This window comes from Eschrichtius robustus, chromosome 5, assembly GCF_028021215.1.
Source record: "Eschrichtius robustus isolate mEscRob2 chromosome 5, mEscRob2.pri, whole genome shotgun sequence".
Classification (NCBI taxonomy): domain Eukaryota; kingdom Metazoa; phylum Chordata; class Mammalia; order Artiodactyla; family Eschrichtiidae; genus Eschrichtius; species Eschrichtius robustus.
The window spans coordinates 60265986-60289804 of NC_090828.1; the positions used below are offsets into that span (position 1 = coordinate 60265986).

General features: G+C 40.1%; 1 pseudogene; it reads right to left on the reverse strand.

Annotated features, from left to right (window-relative positions):
- Positions 1-6755: 6755 nt before the first annotated feature.
- LOC137764632 (ferritin light chain pseudogene) lies at positions 6756-7283 on the reverse strand (annotated as a pseudogene).
- Between the last annotated feature and the right edge of the window lie 16536 nt (positions 7284-23819).

Below are 23819 nucleotides of genomic sequence, written 5' to 3' on the forward strand. Positions count from 1 at the left end.
TGGGGACTTTTGCAAAGTTTATTCAACAAGCATTTACTGAACGGCAGGCACTGTGCTGAGCTTTGCAATTATAGCAGTGACCCAGACGTGTTCCCCACTGTCACAGAGTTTTCAGAATGCAATAGAAAAGCCATTAAAGATACAGGAAGTGTGCTAAGTGGGCATATATGGGGACCTACAGCAGGACACCTTTTTGGAAAGCCATAAAAGACAAAGAAGCTTCCAAGACAAAGAAGCTCTAAGTCCATATGAGAAGAACAGTGAGAATTTGCTGGACAGAAAGGTAGGAAAGCTATTCCAGGCAAAGGGAACAGCAAGTACAAAGGCCCAAGAGCATTTAACAAGTTCAAAGACCAAATCCCCTAGTAGCTAAGTAAAGACATTGCCAGGAGGGAATAATAATCCTCATAGTGGTGGTAATAGTAGTAGTGATAGCAGTACTAGTAACAGTGGTGGCTAATATTTTCTGAGAACTCATGTGCCATGCACCGACCTAAGAGATTTACACAAGCTCACTCCACCCAATCTTCAAAGTAACCCGACAAGGCAGTTTAAATCATCATCCTACGCTGTAGAGCAGGAAGAAGTCTTGGAAATCCTAGGCAAATTGTCTGCGCTCAGGGAGCAAGACATAAACTTTAGGGCTTGTTCATTTCGACTAAGCAGTTCCCCAACTTTCTGGTCTCAGGGTTCCTTTACACTCTAAAAAATCCTTGAGATAAAATAAATAAGCCATGGGGGTGGCTTATTAATATACAGCATAAGGTATATGGTCAATAATATTGTAATAATTTTGTATGGGGACAGATGGTTACTAGACTTATTGTGGTGATCCTTTCATAATGTATGCACGTGCCAAATCACTATACTACCTGAAACTAACATAACGTTGCATGTCAACGATATTTCAAAATAAATAAAATTTTAAAATAAATAAATAAGTCCTTGAGAACATCAAATAGCTTTTGTTTATGTTATACCTGTCAATATTCATCATACAGGAAATTAAAACTGAAATCTTTTAATTCATTTAAAAATAACAAAGCCACATATATTAACGTAAATAACATGTTTTAATGAAAAGTAACTGTTGTCCAAAGTAAAAAAAGTTAGTGAGCAGAGTGTCATTGTTTTATATTTTTGCAAATCTCTTTAATATCGGGCCTAATAGAAGACAGCTGATTCTCATATCTGCTTTGACATTTAATCTATTCCAGTATCATATTACATTTACCCTGTGGAAGATTCCACTGTACACTCATAAGAGAGGACAGTGAAAATAACATCTTAGTATTCTTTTTTTTTTTAAATATTTATTTATTTATTTGGTTGCACCAGGTGGGCTCCTTAGTTGTGGCATGTGAACTCTTAGTAGCAACATGCATGTGGGCTCTAGTTCCCTGACCAGGGATCAAACCTGGACCCCCTGCACTGGGAGTGTGGAGTCTTATCCACTGCGCCACCAGGGAAGTCTCTTTCTTAGTATTCTTATGAGAAGAGTTCTGACCTTGCAGACACCCCAGAGAAACGACGGTTGATGTTATTTTTTGGCAAGATCCTAGAGTTATTATTAAATGGCACTATTACATGAAAGGCTGGTAAGCACTTTGAATGTGAACACTAGGAACCAGCATGGACTCATTGAAATCAAGATGTACCAGATAAATCTAGTTTTCTCTACTGGGATCATAGAGGACTCTGAGGACTTCTGTCAGTGAAATGTGACAAAGTTTCTCATGATGGCTTTGTAAGTCAGAAGGGCATTTTAACTGATGACAGTACAACATAAATTGCTGTTAGGCTGAAAACAGCCTAGAAGCTATACCCCCAAAGTGTTGATGTCACTAAGGGTGCAGTGTTATCTTAAGAAGGGATGTTGTTGGGCTCTCTCTAGCCTGCCCTGTTCAATATTTCTACAACTTGGATGAAGACCTAAGTGGCATGCCTATCTAATTAGGGAATAACATGTATCTGGAAGGAATAGCTAACATATTACATAGAAGAATCATATCAAAACTTAAAAACTTTTACTCACAAACCTTTATTGACACCTCACTGCCTACTAAAGTCCCAGATCCTTAGGGCATATTCAAAACCCTCCATTAGCTCACCCAAATTTTCCTCCCCAACATTACCTCCCATCTTTGTGGGCTACATGCTGCCCCTCTCCCCCAGCACCTTTCACCTCCTCCTTGGAATTTTCCTACATCAGTTCTCACTCTTATCATCACATCTGGCCACCAAGAATACTGTGCTCTTCCTCCATCACAGGTGTGGCAGTGGCAGATTCTATTCAAAGATAACATTACTGAAATCTAAGGGAAACCTAAAATGTTACGATAATAGTCCAGTTTCTGAAACTGAGATTTCTGTCTTAGATCCAATACAGATAAGCTTTCATCCCCAGATAACTGTATCTTAGACCCAGATGAGCTGGTAAAACATTATAGATACATTACTTGGTTTCTTAGGGTTTCCAGAGCTTCCAGGAGACACATGATGCTGTTTTTTGGATAAACCAAATTCTCAGACCCAAACTTCCAGACATTCTAGGAAGACCAATAGGATCATCCCACATGACATTCAGAATATCACCAGTTTCTTGGATTTAGGCACATGTGATTAGGAAGGAGAACTCTTCTATTTGCTCGTATCTGGAAAAGCTAGAATTATATTTCATAAGGTAAGTATTAGTTTCATTTAATAACTGCTCATAAGCAATCAAGTGACAGCAGCCACCTTCTATATAAAAGTTTCAGGTACCTGTAGATTTTTCATGGCCCCTCTTTACTATAAACACCATTAGATGATGCCAATGCATAATCACGTGTCTTCACTAGCCATTTTTTTCTCTTCAAAATGCAATTTTTAAAAAACTGATTTGCCTGGCCTCTGTTTTCTTCATTTTGCTTGCCTCCAAAAAGTCTACAACCAGGTGATATAGTTTTTCTGGTCTGCCTAGAAAGGGGATAGAGGAAGGAGTGAAGGAATGACTACTTTCCAGTAGCTGGCTCAGGACCTCTCAAGAGTGGATTAATCAGTTTATTATAATCAGAAAATCCTGATCAAATTTCAAAGTCTCTTTTCCATCTACAATTCTTTTATATTATTCTTTTTCAAGTTGAAATTTTTCTAGCAAATATTTTTATAAGTTTTACTTGTTTTTTGTTTTTTGGGGTTTTTTTTGCCACCATTGGCTTTTCTCTAACTTTTTAATGTCCATTTGTATTAAGCCCCTGTCCTCGTGGTTTGTAACACCTTCCAATTTACTATCATCTGCAAATTTCATTAACATGCTATTTACTCCCTCTTCCAGATCATTAATAAATGCTATTTTCTTATGTATTAAATTTTGCGGTCGAATAGATTTAATTTGCTGTTGTAATTTCAGTGCATGTTTTCTAAAGATACAATGCAGTTAAGAATGGTCTTAACATAGGCTTAAATCCATACCCAGTTTATAGTTATTTTACTATTATGCAATCCATTTGTGTTCTCTAATCAGCACTGTTGTGAGCTCCATTGAAGCAATAATCTATTGATTTTCTCTTCCTTCTTTTTCAATATAGTCATCATCTTGGCTTTAAATACACAGCAGTAGCAGAGTTAGAACTATTGTGTAGTTCTAATCCACCACTATTTATAAAAGGAAATTAAGTCTTCTTTCTCAGTGGATATTCTTCCACTGATAAAAGGAATATTCTAACATTAAAAATTATTTTATAACCATAATATTTGATTTTCCTATGCATGGTATCAATGTTCTAAAAAGAAATAGAGTCTAGATTTTTAAAGCAAGTAAATGTAATGTATATTACATTTATATATATTAAATAGATATTTTATATAAATAATATATAATATCTATATCTAGAGAGAGATATAGATACATTAGAAGTGTGTGTATATACTTTCTTTTATAATAAATCAGCTCACTGACTCCCTAACTCCTAGAGACTCTGGGGTGACTTTGTTTTTTATAAAAGACTTAGACATGCCACCTTCAAATCAGAGAATGAGATTCATTAAGCCTTTGCTTCACTTTGTGTCACACATCATCCTACTTATTAGGGCCCTCAATAGTGGCAGTCTTCATTTTCAATGAGATGAGGCTTCCCACATGTCACTTAAGGTTCACGTATTGAAATTTTTTTTTTTAATTTATTTTTGGCTGCGTTGGGTGTTTGTTGCTGCGCGCAGGCTTTCTCTAGTTGTGGTGAGTGGGGTCTACTCTTCCATGCGGTGCGCGGGCTTCTCATTGCGATGGCTTCTCTTGTTGCGGAGCTTGGGCTCTAGGCATGCGGTCTTCAGTAGTTGTGGCCCGTGGGCTTAGTTGCTCTGCGGCACGTGGGATCTTCCCGAACCAGGGATTGAACCCGTGTCCCCTGCATTGGCAGGCAGATTCTTAACCACTGCGCCACCAGGGAAGTCCCACATATTGAAATTTTAAATAATTTTTCAGGAGGTTAGTCTTCATGTTTCTATACAATTCAATACATAATATTTCCAGGAAATATTTTCTCTTCCCTCACTCTCAATCTCTCTCTCTTTTTTCCCCTTATAAAGTCAACTGAGTACAATCCCATGGTAATCTTTTCTTTTCCACATTGAGAAATTTAACCTCTAGATCTCAGTTTCCCCCTCTGTGAATTTGTAACCGAGCAGGACCCTATGGGACCTTCCCGGGACAGACCCTTCCCCCATATTCTCTGCTTTAGCTCCTCTCTAAAGTGCCTAGATAAAAATATGTGATGCACATTTCCTGAGTTGTTTTACAGATCCTAAAACCACCACCAAATGGAAGAAATTAACAACTTGATAATCGTGAGCATGTAGCCCCCAGACCTGCTGGCACCTGAGGATTGATAATAACCCCTGTGACACAGCCCTGTTACCTCACCATCAACCAATCAGAGTATTGTGCACGAGTTGGTTACGCACCCTGTGACTCCCCTCCCTCACCTTGCCTCTAAAATGTGTCAACTGAAAACAAAATGCACAACATGAGAGTTGTGAGTTAAGTTTTATTGGGGACAAATTGAGGATTATAGCCCAGGAGACAGCATTTCAGATAGCTCTGAGAAACTACTCCAAAGAGGCAGGGGGAAGGTCAGTATATATGTGATTTTGGTGAAGGGGGAGTACATGCAATCAAGCACATTTTTTGCAGGTTGCTGCTAGTCATGAGGAGCAGACGTCACCATGAAGGATTTTAGCGTTTTCCTAGATATGAGGAGATGCAAGAATTGGGCTCATAAAACCTTCTCCTGAAAATATCTAATTATCTGAAGACCTGTTCTGCCAGTTTTTCCCAGAGCAGAGTGCCTCATTCCTGATCTCCACCCTGAATTCCTTTCAAGGAGTGTTGAAAGTCAGCAGCTGCAGCGGCTCATGATTTAATCCTTGTAGAGGTAGATGCCAAGTGCCAATTTGTAGCTGGCAAATGCTTTACTGAAATCCATAGGGGAGTTTGGCTTTTTGGACACGAGCTGTCCTGAACTCGTTGCTTGGTGCCCTGCCATAAACGCTGCATTTTCCTTCACCACAACCCGGTGTCAGTAGATTGGCTTTACTATGCGCAGGTGAGGGGACCTGTTTGGTTCGGTAATAAGTTGTCCTCTCATAACTCGCCTGTTCATCTCGGAGTGTTGTCAAGTTCAAATGAGATGATTCATGCAAATGTGTTTTATAAGTGATATAAAAGCAAATAAATGGTATTATTTTTATTGAAACATAGTAAAGACAAATACAAATATTGTTTTCATTGAGAAATAAAAGCTGGTTTTCCAGAGGTTTTCCATGTTGAACTTTCAGTAAATGTCCACTTTTATGGCAAAAGACATACTATCCTTTCATAACTGGCTCTCAATGCAATTCAGTACTAAATTTAAGATTTGAAGGGAAAAATATCTGCATTTTAGATAACTAAACAACATGCAATTTTATATTCCAGGTTCATAAATAGTTTCACAGTAGACCTCTGAGTTTAAAAAGACATCAAAAAAACAAGTAAAATCTGTTTTCCTATGGAAAACTCTTTTTTATTCTTTTTTCTTGCTTTTGAAGTCTAAAAGAGTTGAATTTTGGCTGAAAACATTAATTGAGCTATTAATTTAGTTTTCTATCCAGAGCAAAATTTTGGCGATTTTATGAGTTGATGATGATGATGATGATTTTTTTGCTACAAAAAGCTTTATTGTTTTCATTTGGTCCAAGGCTTGAGAGAGGGCTCCAGGGTGGTTAAAAAGCTGCCTAGTGGCTTCAGGTAGAAGCCTTGACACCGGAAGGGCTCCTCAAAGGCCCTTGTGAGACAGGCTGGGACCTGGGACCCTTTACTGGAGTGCTTGCACCTGGACAAATCTCTCCTCCAGCAACAGAATACAAAGAAACTATAAGGGACTAAAAATAACTGCCTGCATGCACAGTTGGGGCAAATTATGAACAAAGAGATACAAAAGGGCCAAAACCCAACTGACACTTCTGAGGTGTGGGGAGCAAAAGCAGGGTACTACCCAGGATCCCTGCTCACAGCACCACCAAAGGGATAGGCAGATCACCTAAGCCGCCCCTCCAGCCCGACCCACCAATCTACCCCTACCCTCACCCCATTTAAGGGACCAGTGCAACACACTCTCGCCATTCCCAGGAACGAGTGAGGGCACCTGTTCCTTGCTTTTGCTCCCTCATGCTGCAGCACGAGTCCCAGTAAAGCCTTGCCTAAATTCCCCCTCTGGCCTGTTATCAATTTCTATTGATTAAAGAGGCCAAGAACCCAGGTTGGTAACAGCTGGGCTCCAGAAGGCCCTAGCCAGGCTTGAGGGTGAGTGTTTGGAAGAGAACTCGCCCGGCCCAGCCTGGGGACCAGCCAGCTTGCAGAGGTGAGTCACGTGGTCGTCATCTTCTCGGTGAGTTTCACCTGCTCAGCCAGGCCGCGTCTCTCCGGGAAGTCACAGAGGTGGGGGTCTGGCGGGCAGCTTCCACAGAGTCCTGGGTTTTACCCCACTCATCTTGGGGTGGCTTCTGCACGTTCAGGAAGAGGGCACAGCCGCCCTGCAGGCTTTGCATTTTCAAGAGACGGCTGGGCACCCTCACGCTTCTCCTCGGCCAATTCGTGGGAAAAGTGGCCCACGCTCTCCAGAGCCACGTCGTCTCGGTGGAAATAGGAGCCCAGAGAGAGGTAGGTGTTGAAGGCCTGCAGATGCAGGTTGACCAGGCGGTGGACGGCGGCCTCCACCTCGGTGGAATAATTCTGACGAATCTGGGAGCTCATGGTTGATGAGTAATAAGGCGCTAAGCTCAAAAAATGGTGTTGGCTGGTCCTGGTGGCCGAGGATAGCTCAGTGGTTGGTTCTGAAGGCTGCCACTGGAAAAAAGGTTGTAGAGTGGTCAGAGGTGTCAATGAAAATAATCCATAAACAATCAATAATAAGAATAGAAACGTCTTATTTGAGCCAAACTGAGGTCTAGCCCGGAATCCCACTTGCCAGATTACTCTCAGAAACTACTCCAGAGAAGGAGGGTTTTCAGCACAGTTTTATATCTTGTCAGAACAAAGAACACTGAACAAGTCAGGATTACATTTCTTTAAGATTTCAAAAAAAAGAACAGGGAATTCCCTGGCGGTGCAGGGGTTAGGACTTCGCGCTCTCACTGCCAAGGGCCCAGGTTCAATCCCTGGCCAGGGAACTAATATTCCACAAGCCGCCCGCTGCGGCCAAAACAAAACCAAAAAACAAAACCGATCAATGTGTCCGCAGTGAGTTAGTATGGTCTTGACACCTGGGAAGGCAGTCTTACATTCAAAGGAGTACCAGCATTGGCATCCCAGGAAGAGGGGCATTTAACCTTTAACATGGATATTATTTACTTATGGTCAATGTGCCCTTTTCTTTAATAAGTTTTTTAAACGTCTTTATTGGAGTATAATTGCTTTACAATGGTGTGTTAGTTTCTGCTTTATAACAAAGTGAATCAGCTATACAAATACATATATCCCCATATCCCATCCCTTTTGGGTCTCCCTCCCTCCCACCCTCCCTATCCCACCCCTCTAGGTGGTCACATAGCACCGAGCTGATCTCCCTGTGCTATGCGGCTGCTTCCCACTAGCTATCTGTTTTCCATTTGGTAGTGTATATATGTCCATGCCACTCTCTCACTTCGTCCCAGCTTACCCTTCCCCCTCCGCGTGTCCTCAAGTCCATTCTCTATGTCTGTGTCTTTATTCCTGTCCTGCCTCTAGGTTCTTCAGAACCTTTTTTTTTTTTTTTTTAAGATTCCATATATATATGTGTTAGCATATGGTATTTGTTTTTCTCTTTCTGACTTACTTCACTCTGTATGACAGACTCTAGGTCCAACCACCTCACTACAAATAACTCAGTGTCGTTTCTTTTTATGGCTGAATAATATTCCATTGTATATATGTGCCACATCTTCTTTATCCATTCATCTGTTGATGGACACTTAGGTTGCTTCCATGTCCTGGCTATTATAAATAGTGCTGCAATGAACATTGTGGTACATGTCTCTTTTTGAATTATGGTTTTCTCAGGGTATATGCCCAGTAGTGGGATTGCTGGGTCGTATGGTAGTTCTATTTTTAGTTTTTAAAGGACCCTCCATACTGTTCTCCATAGTGGCTGTATCAATTCCCACCAACAGTGCAAGAAGGGTCCCTTTTCTCCACACCCTTTCCAGCATTTGTTGTTTGCAGATTTTCTGATGATGCCCATTCTAACTGGTGTGAGGTGATACCTCACTGTAGTTTTGATTTGCATTTCTCTAATAATTAGTGATGTTGAGCAGCTTTTCATGTGCTTCTTGGCCATCTATATGTCTTCTTTGGAGAAATGTCTATTTAGGTCTTCTGCCCATTTTTTTATTGGGTTGTTTGTTTTTTTAATATTGAGCTGCCTGAGCTGTTTATATATTTTGGAGATTAATCCTTTGTCCACTGATTTGTTTGCAAATTTTTCTCCCATTCTGAGGGTTGTCTTTTCCTCTTGTTTATGGTTTCCTTTGCTGTGCAAAAGCTTTTAAGTTTCATTAGGTCCTATTTGTTTATTTTTGTTTTTATTTCCATTTCTCTATGAGGTGGGTCAAAAAGGATCTTGCTGTGATTTAAGTCACGGAGTGTTCTGCCTATGTTATCCTCTAAGAGTTTTATAGTGTCTGGCCTTACATTTAGGTCTTTAATCCATTTTGAGTTTATTTCCATGTATGGTGTTAGGGAGTGTTCTAATTTCATTCTTTTACATGTAGCTGTCCAGTTTTCCCAGCACCACTTATTGAAGAGGCTGTCTTTTCTCCATTGTATATTCTTGCCTCCTTTATCAAAGATAAGGTGACCATATGTGCATGGGTTTACCTCTGGGCTTTCTATCCTGTTCCATTGGTCTATATTTCTGTTTTTGTGCCAGTACCATACTGTCTTGATTACTGTATCTTTGTAGTATAGTCTGAAGTCAGGGAGCCTGATTCCTCCAGCTCCATTTTCCTTTCTCAAGATTGCTTTGGCTATTCGGGGTCTTTTGGGTTTCCATACAAATTGTGAACTTTTTTGTTCTAGTTCTGTGAAAAATTCCATTGGTAATTTGATAGGGATTGCATTGAATCTGTAGATTGCTTTGGGTAGTAGAGTCATTTTCACAATGTTGATTCTTCCAATCCAAGAACATGGTATATCTCTCCATCTGTTTGTATCATCGTTAATTTCTTTCATCAGTGTCTTATAATTTTCTTCATACAAGTCTTTTGTCTCCTTAGATAGGTTTATTCCTAGGTATTTTATTCTTTTTGTTGCAGTGGTAAGTGGGAGTGTTTTCTTAATTTCACTTTCAGATTTTTCATCATTAGTGTATAGGAATGCAAGAGATTTCTGTGCATTAATTTTGTATCCTGCAACTTTACCAAATTCATTGATTAGCTCTAGGAGTTTTCTGGTGGCATCTTTAGGATTCTCTATGTATAGTATCATGTCATCTGCAAACAGTGACAGCTTTACTTCTTCTTTTCCGATTTGGATTCCTTTTCTTTCTTTTTCTTCTCTGATTGCTGTGGCTAACACTTCCAAAACTATGTTGAATAATAGTGGTGAGAGTGGGCAACCTTGTCTTGTTCCTGATCTTAGTGGAAATGGTTTCAGTTTTTCACCATTGAGAACGATGTTGGCTGTGGGTTTGTCATATATGGCCTTTATTATGTTGAGGAAAGTTCCCTCTATGCCTACTTTCTGGAGGGTTTTTATCATAAATGGGTGTTGAATTTTGTCAAAAGCTTTTTCTGCATCTATTGAGGTGATCATATGGTTTTTCTCCTTCAATTTGTTAATATGGTGTATCACATTGATTGATTTGCATATAATGAAGAATCTTTGCATTCCTGGGGTAAACCCCACTTGATCATGACGTATAATCATTTTAAAGTGCTGTTGGATTCTGTTTGCTAGTATTTTGTTGAGAATTTTTGCATCTATGTTAATCAGTGATATTGGCCTGTAGTTTTCTTTTATGGCATCTTTGTCTGGTTTTGGTATCAGGGTGTTAGTGGCCTCATAGAATGAGTTTGGGAGTGTTCCTCCCTCTGCTATATTTTGGAAGAGTTTGAGAAGGATAAGTGTTAGCTCTTCTCTAAATTGTTTGATAGAATTAGCCTGTGAAGCCATCTGGTCCTGGGCTTGTGTTTGTTGGAAGATTTTTAATCACAGTTTCAATTTCAGTGCTTGTGATTGGTCTGTTCATATTTTCTATTTCTTCCTGGTTCAGTCTCAGAAGGTGGTGCTTTTGTAAGAATGTGTCCATTTCTTCCGGGTTGTCCATTTTATTGGCATATAGTTGCTTGTAGTAATCTCTCATGATCCTTTGTATTTCTGCAGTGTCAGTTCTTACTTCGCCTTTTTCATTTCTAATTCTGTTGATTTGAGTCGTCTCCCTTTTTTTCTTGATGAGTCTGGCTAATGGCTTATCAATTTTGTTTATCTTCTCAGAGAGCAAGCTTTTAGTTTTATTGATCTTTGCTATTGTTTGCTTCATTTCTTTTTCATTTATTTCTAATCTGATCGTTATGATTTCTTTCCTTCTGCTAACTTTGGGGTTTTTTTGCTCTTCTTTTTCTAATTGCTTTAGGTGTAAGTTTAGGTTGTTTATTAGAGATTTTTCTTGTTTCTTGAGGTAGGATTATATTGCTATAAACTTCCCTTTAGAACTGCTTCTGCTGCATCCCATAGGTTTTGCGTCATCGTGTTTTCATTTTCATTTGTTTCTAGGTATTTTTTGATTTCCTCTTTGATTTCTTTGGTGGTCTCTTGGTTATTTAGTAACACTGTTTGGGCTCCATGTGTTTATATTTTTTACAGATATTTTCCTGTAATTGATATCTGGTCTCATAGCATTGTGGTCAGAAAAGATATTTGATATGATTTCAGTTTTCGTAAATTTACCAAGGGTTGATTTGTGACCCAAGATATGGTCTTTCCTGGAGAATGTTCTGTCAGCACTTGAGAAGAAAGTGTATTTTGCCACTTTCATGAGGAATGTCCTATAAATATCGATTAAGTCTATTTGGTCTATTGTGTCATTTAAAGCTTGAGTTTCATTTATTTTCATTTTGGATGATCTGTCCATTGATGAAAGTGAGGTGTTAAAGTCCCCCACTATTACTGTGTTACTGTCGATTTCCCATTTTATGGCTGTTAGTAATTGCCTTATGTATTGAGGTGCTCCTATGTTGGGTGCATAAATATTTACAATTGTTATATCTTCTTCTTGGATTGACCCCTTGATCATTATGTAGTGTCCTTCCTTGTCTCTTATAATAGTCTTTATTTTAAAGTCTATCTTGTCTGATATGAATATTGCTACTTCAGCTTTCTTTTGATTCCCATTTGCATGGAATATCTTTTTCCATCCCCTCACTTTCAGTCTGTATGTGTCCCTAAGTCTGAAGTGGGTCTCTTGTAGACAGCATATATACAGGTCTTGTTTCTGTATCCATTTAGCTAGTCTATGTCTTTTGGTTGGGACATTTAATCCATTTACGTTTAAAGTAATTATAGATATGTATGTTCCTATTACCATTGTCTTAATTGTTTTGGGTTTGTTCTTGTAGGTCGTTTTCTTCCTTGTGTTTCCCACTTAGAGAAGTTCCTTTTAGCATTTGTTGTAAAGCTGGTTTGGTGGTGCTAAATTCTCTTAGCTTTTGCTTGTCTGTAAAGATTTTGATTTCTTGTCAGATCTGAATGAGATCCTTGCTGGGTAGAGTAATCTTGGTTGCAGGTTTTTCCCTTTCATCAGAAATATGTCCTGCCACTCCCATCTGGCCTGCAAAGTTTCTGCTGAAAAATAAGCTGATAACCTTATGGGGATTCCCTTGTATGTTATTTGTTGATTTTCCCTTGCGGCTTTTAATATTTTTTCTTTGTATTTAATTTTTGTTCGTTTGATTAATATGTGTCTCGGTGTGTTTCTCCTTGGGTTTATCCTGTATGGGACTCTCTGAGCTTCCTGGACTTGATTGACTATTTCCTTTCCTATGTTAGGGAAGTTTTCGACTACAATCTCTTCAAATAATTTTTCAGGCCCTCTCCCTTTCTCTTCTTCTTCTGGGACACCTATAATTCGAATGTTGGTGCATTTAATGTTGTCCCAGATGTCTCTGAGACTGTCCTAATTTCTTTCCATTCTTTTTTCTTTATTCTGCTCCTCGGCAGTTATTTCACCATTTTGTCTTCCATCTCACTTATCCGTTCTTCTGCCTCAGTTATTCTGCTATTGATTCCTTCTAGTGTATTTTTCATTTCAGTTATTGTGTTGTTCATCACTGATTGTTTGTTCTTAAGTTCTTCTAGGTCTTTGTAAACATTTCTTGTATCTTCTCGACCCATGCCTCCATTCTATTTCCAAGATCTTGGATCATCTTTACTATCATTACTCAGTTCTTTTTCAGATAGATTGCCTACTTCCTCTTCATTGATTTGGTCTTGTTGGATTGTACCTTGCTTCGTCTTCTGCAACATATTTCTCTGTTGTCTCATTTTGTCTAACCTACTGTGTTTGTGGTCTCCTTTCCACTGGCTGCAGGGTCGTAATTCCTCTTGCTTCTGTTGTCTGCCCCCTGGTGAGTGAGCTTGGTCCAGGGGCTTGTGTAGGCTTCCTGGTGAGAGGGATTGAGGCCTGAGCTCTGGTGGGTGGAGCTGAGTCTTTTTCCTCTGAAGGGCAGGGCTGCATCAGGTGGTGTGTTTGGGGTGTCTGTTAGATTAGTACGACTTTAGGCAGTCTGTCTGCTGATGGGTGGGGCTGTGTTCCTGTCTTGCTGGTTGTTTGGCATGAGGTCTCCAGCGCTGGAGCCCGCAGGCAGTTGTGTGGAGCCGGTCTTGGTGTTGATATGGATACCCCTGAAAGTGTGCGTGCCAATTAATATTCCCTGTGCCCAGGAATTCTCTGGCTGTCCAGTGTCCTGGACTTAGCCCTCCCCCCCAGGAGCCCAGGAGCCTGACCCCTAGCCAGGGAACCAAGAGCACACAAGCTGTGCAGTGTGGCCAGAGAAAAAAGAGAAGAAAAGAAGACAAACAGACAAACCGACCCCAAGACAAATAGCAAAAACAACAGCAAACAAATAGCAGCCACCACAACACACAGACACAGAAAGAAAGAAAAAACAAAAACAAGAGAACAAACAAAAGAATTAAAATTGAGAACAGTCAATGAGGACTAAACTAACAAAAACAAAAAATGAAAAATAAAAGAAAAACAGAAAGTAAACAAACAACAAAAAAGCAAACATAAAATATATCCATGAAAACAATCAAAATAATAAAATAAAAAACAAAGAAGAAAAATAAGAAAATACCACAAAACAACAAAACAGTAAAATAAAAATAAAAAAATATTTAAAAATAAAAAAATTAAAATTAAAAATAAAAGATTAAAAAATAAAGTAACAACACCAGCGACTGAACAAAATGAAGCAAAAAAAAGAATAAAAGTAATAAGATTATTTTCCTGGGGCCTCTTCTGTCTGTGTCCTTGCTCCCACAGTGAGCCAGAGCCCATCTCTGCCTCCCCAGAAGGCCTTTCAATACCTCTAGGTAGGTCTCTGGACCTGCTGTGGCCACTGTAGGGCCAGCTCAGACTCTGACCTGGCCCAACTCCCGCGTATACTTGCCCCCAAAGTCCATTGCTGTGAAGGCTAGGCCAGTCTCAATTGTGGGAACGCTCGTTGTCTATTAAGGTATTCCACAGATGCAGGATTTACCAAGCTGATCCTGCGGATTTAATCCGCGGCTTGTGCAACTGCCCAGAGAGATTTCCTTTCCTCTCCCTTAGTCACACCGCCCCTGAGGCTCCGCTTTGGTTTTGACCCAACCTCTGTGTGTGTGCCACCCTTAGGCATCTGTTCCTTACCCAGGTGAGAGGGAGTGAAAGCAGTGGCTGCTTGGGGCACACTTACTCACTCAAGCCAGGGAGCAGTACTGCGGCCACGGCTGGAGTGTGTGTGAGTTGCCTGTAGCGGCAGAACCATCAGGCAGTTGCAACAGACTGTGGTGTGCTCCCTCTGGCTGGAGTCCCTCCCAGTGTCTGTGGAGGCAGGAGCTGGCATGTGGGGGCAGTGGCAGCCCTGCCCTCCCCCTGCACACCTCTCAACACTGGTGCCTCGATTTTCAGGCAGACCATGCTTCCTCTAGGGGCACTCCCGGCCGTGCATCCCTGCATTCCCGTCCCCTCTGCTGTACCCGCGCGGCCAACAGCACTCCTCTCCCCGGATCCATCTGCTGAACGCCACACCTTAGTACTCAGCCCCCGCAGCATTGGCAGACTCTGTCCCAGGCAGGGGCACCCAGGGCTGATTCCCAAGGAGACTTTGGGATGGGCGGCGCTCAGGCCCCTGGAGCCCATGGGTGGAGGAGACCCCGGCCTGTGGGGCGGATGGGCCCACTCAGATGGGAGCCCCTCCCAGTGCCGGTGGCTGGGGAAAGGGTTTGTAATGGTGACGCTGCCACTTGCACACCACTCAACAATGACACCTTGCTTCTATGGTGCTCCAGGCTTTTTCTGCAGACTTTGTGGGGCTCCTTACTCCTGTCCCTTCAGGCTGTCTTTTCACAGCCAACAGCTGTCCCTTCCCTGTGTCCGTGCTCCAAATCCCATTTTCCAGCACCCAGCCCCCTTCGCAGCAGGAGACTTGCGACTCAGGCTGGGATGCGCAGTGCTGTGGTGTAGACCATGCATGCGGTTCTTACTTTGTCCTGCCTTCCACAGACCATCTGCTGCATTCTCCTTTGATCCCCCAAAGTTCTTTTTCTGTCCCAGCTGATTTCCCCACCGTGAGGAAGTTTTTCTGCATGCGGGGACTTCCCCTCACCTTCAGCTTACTGCCAGAGTTGCTGGTCCCTTTTTTGATTCCTCTTTTCTTTTTTTCTTCTTTCTCTCATCCTACCTGGTTGCGAGGGGATTTTTCTTGTCCTTTTACGTGCCCAAAGTCTTCTGCTAACGTTCAGCAGGTGCTCTGTGAGAACCGTTCCATTTGTAGATGTATTCTTTTTTTTAAACATTAAAAGAATTCTATTAACTCTTCTTCTTTTTTTAATATTTGTTTTATTTATTTGGTTGTGCTGGGTCTTTGTTGTGGCAGGTGTGCTCCTTAGTTGTGGCAGCCACGCTCCTTAGTTGCAACTCGCCAGCTCCTTAGTTGTTGCATGCAAACTCTTAGTTGCGGCATGCGTGTGGGATCTAATTCCCTGACCAGGGATTGAACCCGGGCCCCCTGCATTGGAAACATGTAGTCTTAACCACTGTGCCACCAGAGAAGTCCCTGTAGATGTATTCTTGATGAACTTGTGAGAAGTGACGGATTCTGTGTCCTCCTATTCCGCCATCTTGACTCTTTCTGCCTCAATTGGTGAACTTGATGTAAGCAGATTGCTCTTCATAATTGGGTGGGCCTCATTCCATTAGTTGAAGATCTGAATAGAACAAAGAGGCTGGCTTCCTCAAGGAAGAGGGATTTCCCCAGCACACTGATTTGGACTTTCTCTGCACTATCAGCTCTCCTTTGCCTCCAACCTGCTGGCCCACACTGCAGATTCCATATTGTGTGAGCCAATTCCTCATAATAGCTCTCCTACATGTATACACATTCTATTGGTGCTGTTTCTTGGGAGAAACCTGTCTAATACACACAGTAACTGATACACTTGCTGATGTAGTTTATCTTTCCACTGAACCACCTCTTTCTTCATCCTTCTAAAACGGCTACATCTTGGCTAGTACAGAACCTGTCTCCCCCCAGAGCTGCTGAGTCTTCTTACCCTCAGCCCTTTTTCCTGCTGAGGAGACCGAACCATCAATGCACCTCCATTCCTTCTAGGTCCCTGTTGTTATCACACTAGAGACTCTTGCCACCCGCCTATGGCTAAAGTAGTAGATGGAGACCTCATGAGGGTCTTCTTGCAGGACCTGAGAATAGAAGAGGACTACAACCTATTCTGAAAAATTTTATGCCAACTTTTGTTCCAATTATTTTCTTGTGTTGGTCCTCATGTTGCAGAATTCCACTCTCCTCAACTCTCCCTGTCTAGGAAGAGTCTGAACCCTCCCCTGCTGAGTGGAGGAGACTATTGCAGAATTGGGCTGTGCTCACATGCCCTGACCCCAGCCTCTCTAGACTCTTCCCTAAGTCTGGAGGTTCTCCCATGCCAATCAATACCCACAAATTCACAATACCTTGTGCTCACTTCCCTTTAGAGCAGGGCTTTGGTCTCAATTTTTCCAAATTTTAATTGCCTCAAGAACAACAATCCTAGCTTCCTGTAATCTTGACCTTCCCTAGCTGCTGGGCAAGCACATGCAAAGAGCTGAAGCAAGGCAGGCACTTTTCCTGTTCCCAAGCTCTTGTTCTCTTGGGGTTAGTAACATTTCCTCTAGTTCTCCCATCCTTTAGTGTCAAGCAGTAGGCAACGGTAGTCTAATAAATTAGCCAACAGAGCAGCAAGGACAGACCAAGGTTCTGGAGCTGTGACTGCCTTTGGGCCATCATGGCTTAAAGGAGGGCACAGTAACAAGTGGAGGCTTCCTTCTCCATGCTTGGACACCCACATACTGAGCCCGGGGTCCTCTAGCCATTGCTTTTCCTAGCAGCCATGCCATACATTGTCAGCTTCCATCTCCAAGATGATGTAGAAAATCATGGGCTATGTCAAATGTAGCCCATAAAATGGTGCAGCAACTGTGGAAGACAGTATGACAGTTCCTCAAAAAATTAAACATAGAATTACCATACAGTTCAGCAATTCCACTTCTAGGTATGTATCAAAAGAATTAAAAGCTGGGACTTGATATTTGTATACCCATGTACACAGCAGCATTCTTCACAATGCCAAAAGATGGAAACAAACGAAATGTCCATTGATGAATGAATGGATAAACAAAATGTGGTATATACATGAAATACAATATTTTTCAGCCTTAAAAAGGAAGGAAATTCTGATACATGCTACAACGTGCATAAACCTTGAAAACATAATGCTAAGTGAAACAAGCCAGACACTATACATATATATATATATATATTCTTTTTCAGATTCTTTTCCATTATAGTTTATTACAAAATACTGAATAAAGTTGCCTGTGCTATGTAATGGGACCTTGTTGTTTATTTCATATATAGTAGTTTGTATCTGCTAATCCCAACTCATTTATCCCCTCCTTTCCCTTTGGTAACTATAAGTTTGTTGTCTATCTGTTTCTGTTTTGTAAATAAGTGCATTTGTATCATCTTTTTAGCTTCCACACTAAGTGATATGATATTTGTCTTTCTCTGTGTGACTTACTTCACTTAGTATGATAATCTCTAGGCCCATCCATGTTGCTGCAAATGGCATTTTTTATGGCTGAGTAATATTCCATTGTATGTATATGTGTGTGTTTACGTAGGTGTGTGTATATGTATGTATGTGTGTGTATATGTATGTATGTATATATATCATATCTTCTTTATTCATTCATCTGTTGATGGACATTTAAGTTGCTTCCATGTCTTGTTCATTGTAAATAGTGCTGCTATGAACAGTGGGGTGCATGTCAGAATGGGGTTTTTATCTCCTTCCTCCCCTCCCTGAAGCCTTTTGCCAGCTCTTTCAGAGACTAGCTTTGTACCTGTTTGCTCCCTGGAGCAAAAACACATAACAGGTCTTCTGCCCATTTTTTGATTGGGTTGTTTGTTTTTTTGATATTGAGCTGTATGAGCTGTTAGTATATTTTGGAAATTAAGCCCTTGTTGGTCACATGGTTTACAAATATTTTCTGCCAGTCCATAGGTTGTCTTTTTGTTTTGTTTATGGTTTCTTTTGGTGTGCAAAAGCATTTAAGTTTAATTAGGTCCCATTTGTTTACTATTGCTTTTGTTTCCATTACTCTAGGAGATGGATCCAAAAAAATATTGCTGTGACTTACGTCAAAGTGTGATCTGCCTATGTTTTCCTCTAGGAGTTTTATAGTATCCAGTCTTACATTTAAGTCTTTGATCCATTTTGAGTTTTTGTGTATGGTAATAGAGAATGTTCTAATTTCATTCTTTTACATGTAGCTGTCCAGGTTTCCCAGCACCACTTATTGAAGAGACTGTCTTTTCTCCATTTTGTAGTCTTGCCTCCATTTTCTAGGTTAATTGACTGTAAGTACGTGGGTTTGTTTCTGGTTTTCTATCCTGTTTCACTGATCAATGTGTTTGTTTTTGTTCTGGTACCCTGCTTTTGATTACTGTAGCTTTGCAGTATAGACTGAAGTCAGGGAGCATGATTCCTCCAGCTCTGTTTTTCTTTCTCAAGATTGTCTTGGGTATTCAGGGTTTTTTGTGTTTCCATACAAATTAAAAAATTTTTTGTTCTAGTTCTGTGAAAAATGCTATTGTTGATACAATAGGGATTGCATTGAATCTGTAGATTACCTTGGGTAGTATGGTCATTTTAACAATAAGGATCCTTCTAATCCAAGAACACAGTATATCTTTCCATCTGTTTGTGTCATCTTCAGTTTCTTTCATGAGTCATAGTTTTTGGAGTACAGGTCTTTTGCCTCCTCAGGTAAGTTTATTCCTAGGTATTTCATTTTTTAATTAAAAAAATTTTTTTAATTTATTTTTGGCTGTGTTGGGTCTTCATTGCTGTGCTTGGGCTTTTCTCTAGTTGCAGCAAGTGGGGGCTACTCTTAATTGTGGTGTGCGGGCTTCTTGTGGTGGCTTCTCTTGTGGAGCACAGGCTCTAGGTGCGCGGGCTTCAGTAGTTGTGGCACGTGGGCTCAGTAGTTGTGGCTCGCGGGCTCTAGAGCACAGGCTCAGTAGCTGTGGTGTACGGGCTTACTTGCTCCATGGCATGTAGGATCTTCCCAGGCCAGGGCTTGAACCTGTGTCCCCTGCATTGGCAGGCAGATTCTTAACCACTGCACCACCAAGGTAGTCCCTAGTTCATTCTTTTGAATGTATTGGTAAATGGGATTGCTTCCTTAATTTCTCTCTGATACTTCATTGTTAGTGTATAAAAATGCAACAGATTTCTGTATATTAGTTTTGTATCCTGCAACTTACTGAATTCATTGATGAGCTCTAGTAGTTTTCTGGTGGCATCTTTAGGATTTTTTACGTACAGTATCATGTCATGTGCAAACAGTGACAGGTTTACTACTTCTTTTCCAATTTGGATTCCTTTTATTTGTTTTTCTTCTCTGATTGCCGTGGCTAAGACTTCCAAAATTATGTTGAACAAAAGTGGTGAGACTGGGCATCCTTCTCTTGTTCCTTGTCTTAGAGGGAATGCTTTCAGGTTTTCATCATTGAGTACCATGTTAGCTCTGGGTTTGTCATATATGGCCTTTATTATGTTGAGGTATGTTACCTCTATGCCCACTTTCTGGAGAGTTTTTTTTTAATCATAAATCGTTGTTGAATTCTGTCAGAAGCTTTTTCTGCATCTATTGAGATGATCATATGGTTTTTATTCTTTAATTTGTTAATGTGATGCATTACATTGATTGATTTGCAGATACTGAAAAAATCATTGCATCCCTGCGATAAATCCCACTTGATCGTGGTGTATGATCCTGTTAATGTATTGTTGGATTTGGTTTGCTAGTATTTTGTTGAGGATTTTTGCATGTATGTTGATCAGTGATATTGGCCTGTAATTTTTCTTGGTGAAATCTTTGTCTGGTTTTGGTATCAGGTTGATGGTTGCCTTATAGAATGAGTTTGGGAGTGTTCCTTCCTCTGCAATTTTTTGGAATAGTTTCAGAAGGATAGGTGTTAACTTTTCTCTAAATGTTTGATAGAATTCGCCTGTGAAGCCATCTGGTCCTGGACTTTTGTTTGTTGGGAGTTTTAAAATAACTGATTCTATTTCAGTACTGGTAATTGGTCTGTTCATATTTTCTGTTTCTTCTTGGTTCAGTCTTAGGAGATTGTACCTTTCTAAGAATTTGTCCACGTCCTCTCGTTGTCTATTTTATTGGTGTAGAGTTGCTCATAGCAGTTTCTTATGACCCTTTGTATATTTGTGGTGTCCGTTGTAACTTCTCCTTTTGCATTTCTGATTTTATTGGTTTGGGCCCTCTCCCTTTTTTTCTTGATGAGTCTAGCTAAAAGTTTATCAATTTTGTTTATCTTTTCAAAGAACCAGCTTTCAGTTTTATTGACCTTTTCTATTGTTTTCTTTGTTTCTATTTCATTTATTTCTGCTCTGATCTTTATGATTTCTTTCCTTCTACTAACTTTGGGTTTTGTTTGTTCTTTTTCTAGTTGCTTTAGGTATAAAGTTAGGTGTTTTTTTTTAAGATTAGGTTGTTTATTTCAGATTTTTCTTGTTTCCTTAGGTAAGCTTGTATTGCTAAAAACTTCCCTTTCAGAACTGCTATTCCTTATTTCAGTGCTTCTGAGATAAAAGAATGGGCTAGATGGCAGGGGAAGGCATCAATGGACACTCTAAAGGGAAAAAAATATTTTTATTCAGACATAAATAAAACCTATATTTCCAAAAAAAAAAAAAACTGCTTTTCTTGAGACCATAGGTTGTGTATCATCGTGTTTTTATTTTCATTTGTCTCTAGGTATTTTTCGATTTCCTCTTTGATTTCTTCAGTGATCCATTGTTTGTTTAGTAGCATATTGTTTAGTCTCCACATGTTTGTGTTTTTTGCAGTTTTTTCCTTGTAGTTTATTTCTAGTCCCATAGCACTGTTGTTGGACAAGATGCTTGATATGATTTCAATTTTCTTAAATTTACTGAGGCCTGTTTTGTGGCCTAGCATGTGATCTATCCTGGAGAATGTTCCATGTGCACTTGAAAAGAATGTGTATTCTGCTGCTTTCAGATGGAATGCTCTTTAAGTATCAATTGTCCATTTGGTCCAATGTGTTATTTAAGACCTGTGTTTCCTATTTGATTTTCTGTCTGGATGATCTGTCCATTGATAAAAGTGGGGTGTTAAAGTCCCTACTATTTATTGTGTTATTGTTGATTTCTCCTTTTACATCTGTTAATATTGCCTTATATATTGAGGTGCTCCTATGTTGGGTTCATATATATTTACAATTGTTATATCTTCTTCTTGGTTTAATCCCTTGATCATTATGTAGTGTCCTTCATTGTCTCTTATAACAGTCTTTTTTTTTTCTGTGGGGCAGTGGGGAACAGTCTTTATTTTAAAATCTATTTTGTCCGATATAAGTATTGCTACTCCAGCTTTCTTTTGATTTTCATTTGCGTGGAATACCTTTTTCCATCCCATCACTTATTCTGTTTTTGGGCTGCGCCATGTTGCTTGCAGGATCTTAGTTCCCTGACCAGAGATTGAACCTGGGCCCCAGCAGTGAAAGCGCTAAGTCTTAACCACTGGACTGCCAGGGAATTCCCTTTTTGTTTTTCATGACTAGCTTTTAGTGTCTTTAAATTTTATTTATTTATTTATTTATTGGCCACACCCTGTGGCTTGCGGGATCTTACTTCCCTGATCATTTATTGAACCCGTGCCCTAGCAATGAAAGGGCCAAGTCCTAACCACTGGACTGCCAGGGAATTCCATCCTCCCTTCACTTTCAGTCTGCATGTGTCTCTAGATCTGAACTGCATCTCTTGTAGGCAGGATATATTTGGGTCTTGTTTTTGTATCCATTCAGCCAGCCTATGACTTTTGGTTGGAGCATTTAGTCCCTTTAAATTTAAGGTAATTATTGATATGTACTTCTTATTGCCATTTTGTTAAGTGCTTTGAATTTGTTTTCGTAGGTCTTTTCCCCCCGTCTTATTTTGTTCTCGTGTGATTTGATGACTGTCATTAGTGTTATGTTTTGATTCCTTTTTCTTTTTTGTGTATGTCTATTACAGATTTTAGGTTTGTGGTTACCATGAGCTTTTTGTCTAGCAGTCTACATATAAACATGATTTTTTAAAGTTATTGATCTCTTAATTTCAAATGCACTTTATTTTTATTTTTTAAACATGTTTATTGGAGTATAATTGCTTTACAATGGTGTGTTAGTTTCTGCTTTATAACAAAGTGAATCAGTTATTCATATACATATATCCCCATATCTCTTCCCTCTTGTGTCTCCCTCCCTCCCACCCTCCCTATCCCACCCTTCTAGCTGGTGACAAAGCACCGAGCTGATCTTCCTGTGCTATGTGACTGCTTCCCACTTGCTATCTATTTTACCTTTGGTAGTGTATATATGTCCATGCCACTCTCTCACTTCGTCCCAGCTTACCCTTCCCTCTCCCTGTGTCCTCAAATCCATTCTGTAGTAGGTCTGCGTCTTTATTCCCATCTTGCCCCTAGGTTCTTCATGACTTTTTTTTTTTTTTTAGATTCCATGTATATGTGCTAGCACACGGTATTTGTTTTTCTCTTTCTGACTTACTTCACTCTGTATGACAGACTCTAGGTCCATCCACCTCACTATACAAATAACTCAATTTCGTTTCTTTGTATGGCTGAGTAATAGTCCATTGTATATATGTGCCACATCTTCTTTATCCACTCCTCTGTCGATGGACACTTAGGTTGCTTCCATGTCCTGGCTATTGTAAATAGAGCTGCAATGAACATTGTGGTACATGACTCTTTTTGAATTATGGTTTTCTCAGGGTATATGCCCAGTAGTGGGATTGCTGGGTCATATGGTAGTTCTATTTTTAGTTTTTAAACGAACCTCCATACTGTTCTCCATAGTGGCTGTATCAGTTTACATTCCCACCAACAGTGTAAGAGGGTTCCCTTTTCTCCACACCCTCTCCAGCATTTATTGTTTGTAGATTTTCTGATGATGGCCATTCTGACCAAGGTGAGATGATATCGCACTGTAGTTTTGATTTGCATTCCTCTAATGATTAATGATGTTGAGCAATCTTTCATGTGTTTGTTGGCAATCTGTATATCTTCTTCGGAGAAATGTCTATTTAGGTTTTCTGCCCATTTTTGGAATGGGTTGTTTGTTTTTTTGATATTGAGCTGCACGGGCTGCTTGTAAATTTTGGAGATTAATCCTTTGTCAGTTGCTTCATTTGCAAATATTTTCTCCCATTCTGAGGGTTGTCTTTTGGTCTTGTTTATGGTTTCCTTTGCTGTCCAAAACCTTTTAAGTTTCATTAGGTCCCATTTGTTTATTTTTGTTTTTATTTCCATTTCTCTAGGAGCTGGGTCAAAAAGGATCTTGCTGTGATTTATGTCATAGAGTGTTCTGCCTATGTTATCCTCTAAGAGTTTTATAGTGTCTGGCCTTACATTTAGGTCTTTAATCCATTTTGAGTTTATTTTTGTGTATGGTGTTAGGGAGTG